Here is a 4153-nt window from a genome sequence, read left to right on the forward strand (position 1 = left end):
ATTCTCACTAAAATACATTTATTTGAAATCATGTTTTATACGAAAACATATATTCATTCTTATTAAAGACGTGTTCTTTACCGCGAAAACATTTAATAAAACAGTGAAAAGTGGGGTTCTGTGATACTCACCTTTGGGTGCGTTTTTATTATCGCAATCCCCTGGTTCGAGTCTACATATCCTAATTTAAATAGGAACAATTTAATAGCTAATTTTTCGATAACAATTTAGTTTCTCATATACTTTGAATCTTCACACATCTCTTATGATTTTCACAGAATTCTTTATTTTGATTAAGTTGGCAATATATATATACATATATATATATATACATATACTATATTATAATGCATGAGGAAAGGGCATTTTAAGATACCCAAAAAATAAGAACCCCCCCCCCCCTTTATTTATATAAAGACCCTTAAAATGAGGGTAGTTTGGTCTTTTAAGCACTATTTATTTTTTAGCCCTCTAAACTTATTACACTTAAATCCCTAAGGTTTTAACAAAATTTTAGATAATTAGTTACAATTTATCCCTCCACAACAAACTTATAATTTTTTTACTTATTTCTTCACATATCTTATAAACTATAATGTTTAAAGAAATCCAAAGATAGCATGACGACATACACATTTTTGTCGACGTTTCGTTAGTTGTCTTGTTAAATATCGACGCACGGATTAAAAAGTACAAATAGATAATGCTTTAATGTACAAGTGATTTATAAATACACCCCTAAAATGAGGATAAATTAGTCTTTTAAACACTAATTATATTTTAGTCCCCATCTTATTACACTAAAATCATTTAATTTTAACAAAGTTATGGATAATTATGTATTAGTTATAGTTTTTCACGTTCCACTATAAACTTATAATTCTTTTACGTATTTTTGTCATATCTTTTAAACTATAATGTTTTTACATACATCCGAAGATACCATAAGGACCTGCTAATTTTTATTGACATTTCGATGTTTATTTTAGTCAATATCGATGGTGGAATAAAATGTACAAATAAGTAAGGAATTGGTGTACAATGCTTTTGTGCACAACAAATCCTAAATTGACTTCTTGGCGACCCCAATCTTTCAGGGATTTCAAATTTTGAATCACCCGCTTCTGCTTTTCAAACCCCTACAAAATCTCACTCTGTTCCATACCAGAATATCAGAAAATCAAGCCTTTGCAGTCAGTGTAATCACTTCCATAATCGCGAGAATCACCGGAACGGTGGTGAGAGCAGTCACAGTTACCGAGCCGGTGGACATGACCCGATATCTTCTGACCCTAATCAATGCTTGTCATTCTAGAATCCCTAATTTTGTATTTTTGGAAAGAGAATAAGGTGGAGTAATTGATTTGAAAGCCCACATTGTAAGTTATTTCTTTCTCCTCTTCGTTTCTGAAACCCTCCAATTGCCTTCTGTGTTTGTAAAATAATCGATTTATACAGATGTGATTGATCTGTGTGTGGTCTCATTTTAATTATGTAGACTTAGTTGCAGATCTAATATGCATCTTCAATAGTTGTTATCAGTAATTTTACATTTTGATTACATCCTTAGGATGTTTCTTTTATTCGAGATCATGTCTATAAAATCGAATGCTTCATTGCCATATTTAGTGCCAGATTTGAAATTTGAAAGTATTGACTCAACTCTTGTTTCGCTAACTTTGTTTAAAACACAAAGTCTTTATGCTATGTGAAAGGATTTTTGTTTGAAAATTTTATTCTTTATTTGTTGTTATTTACATTTTTGTTGTTGTAAATGAAATTTAAAAGCATTAGCGATTTCTATGTTTGTATATAATATATATTAGGTTATTCATTTGTAATTGATTTGCAACAACGATTTCCGTGGTTACATTCTGAGTTATTGAGATTTATTAGAGTTATTGGTTGTTTAGGATCTGCTACCCTAGGGTACTTGCAGGTCTAATTTGTATTTCGCGTTAGATCTTCAATAGTTGATCTAATTTTAGCATTTATTGGTACTTATATGCCTCATTGCCTTTAGTGATGTTGTTGTCATTCAATTGGTGTTTTGATTGTGAGTTTGTTGAGTGGAAATCTGAATCAAATCTCTTTTGGTGCTTATGGTCAGTTAAAGTATAATTTTTTATTCCAAATCAAAACCTTGCTTTGTTACACCCATAAAATGTAATCTGTAATATGTAATGTTGATTATTTATTTTTGGGTTTTTACATTGATGTATGGATTCATCCACATTTATTTTCATCTTATATTTTAAGTAGGGTTCTTATTAGCTGAACAAAGGGATTGTGTCTTTTGTATTAGATAATTTTAGAGATATACTGTTTGTTTCAATTAAAGCATGTGGCTGATGCTAAACCTAAAGCAATTTTGGTCATAGAAAATAAGAAAGAAGCAAAGATTCCAGAGGCACGCTCAGAATCTCCACCTATAGTTGAGCAAGTGCCTGAATCAGTAAAGGTGTGCGCTTCTGAACCACCGCCAGATCTATTGATATTTAATATTTGTATGTTGTGTATTCTTAGTATTGATCCTTACCAAATGACTTTTAATATCATTTTGCTAGGGTATGGATGATCCGGCTGAAACTGAGCAGAAAAAATCTCAGGCTTTGCCATCGTGCCTGTGTAACCGCTCAAAGCTTTAATGGGAGTGTCACATATACAAGCAAATTGGAAAAAAGACAATTTGTGTACGTAAAGTTTAACTATGCGATATATGGTTCAATTACTCAAACCTTTATCTCAAACAAATTTGTATACGTCTAAACTGAAGCCATTAGAAAATGTGAAAAGACAATTTAATCTCTTATACCAATTTCTGACTGCAGATCTATCAAGAATCACTACTATAAATAAGATAAGGATGTATTTTTTCTGGATGCTCAACAGTTGTTGCGAGGGTAAATGATCTTTAATTTTTTGTTTATTGCAGTCAAGTTTCATAAGGGATATATTGGTTGTTCATGAGCCTTTCTCCTGGCAACACCCCTCTCCAACTCCCCTCTTGCTCTTAATCACAAGGGGTGGTTTCACCCAAACCATTTAAAAAAAAAGGAAAAATGTATGATTGGTTGGAAAATAGTGGGGCCCACTATACACCCTTCTCTCTCCTCTTCCCTCCTCTCCCCTACAAGCGGTGAACACTCCCCGCACCCTAGCTTGCCGCACGGTGAGGGAAGGGCTGGCGGTAGTGTTGCCGCACGGTGAAAGCCCACCCCGCACCCACCCCGTTCACCCTAAGCAATGGTCAAAAAGAACATGATGATTTTGTTGATTGTGGTCAACCCTTTTATCATCTTGAGTCAGTTGAGAGTCTACGACATCCTCTTTGGAAGGGATGGAAGAACTATATCGGTGTATGCCTGCCACTGCACATCGTCCACTCCGTAAATAAATCATGGAACTTAACGGACACGGCTGCAGTTACCATATGCCTGACTGGCATTGTGATAGCCTACATCACAGACACGCAGCTTCACACATTTGTGAGCCGAAACGAGAGGCTGAAACAACTTGGAAAGCTGTTAGTCCCAAATCTTGATGCAGGGTTGTGGTACTACTTTAGACACCCTAATTATTTTGGTGAACACTTATGCTGGTGGGGTCTGGAGTCAATGCCACAAGCAAATAAAACCAATAGCATTTAAGACGGCATATGCACACAAAAAATATTGCAGCTTAAGCGGTCGACTTGAATGATTCGGCTAGCTTGAACGAATTCATAATAATCAACTTGAAATGCATGAATTCATATGAATAACCAAACTACCATAACGAGTACCACAATAAAAAAATGTCGTCCCTGCCGCATCGCGCGGGCACCCTACTAGTATATATATATATATATATGTTAAGATTTTTGCGTTTTGAACGATTTAATAGGTGACCTTTTATACATTATTATGTCTACTAATTCGCAATATATCTACGATTTGCGCTTAGCAATATATGTGCATAAGTATGGACGGTGTGTATACATATATACATACATACATATATATATATATATATATATATATATATATATATATATATATATATATATATATATTGTAATTCATGTATCACGTTATTTCACATATACATATTATATTTAAACACTCAATATATATCAAATAACTTATCAAGTCTCTTTAAACATACTCCTCAT

General features: G+C 33.6%; 1 long non-coding RNA gene across 1 annotated transcript; it reads left to right on the forward strand.

The window, feature by feature from the left end:
- The first annotated feature begins 621 nt into the window (after positions 1-621).
- LOC118483081 lies at positions 622-2825 on the forward strand. Its single transcript, XR_004869554.1, has 3 exons — positions 622-1379; positions 2382-2461; positions 2568-2825. It is a non-coding gene; the product is annotated as an uncharacterized LOC118483081 (long non-coding RNA).
- Positions 2826-4153: the final 1328 nt, after the last annotated feature.

Source organism: Helianthus annuus, chromosome 10, assembly GCF_002127325.2.
Source record: "Helianthus annuus cultivar XRQ/B chromosome 10, HanXRQr2.0-SUNRISE, whole genome shotgun sequence".
Taxonomy (NCBI): domain Eukaryota; kingdom Viridiplantae; phylum Streptophyta; class Magnoliopsida; order Asterales; family Asteraceae; genus Helianthus; species Helianthus annuus.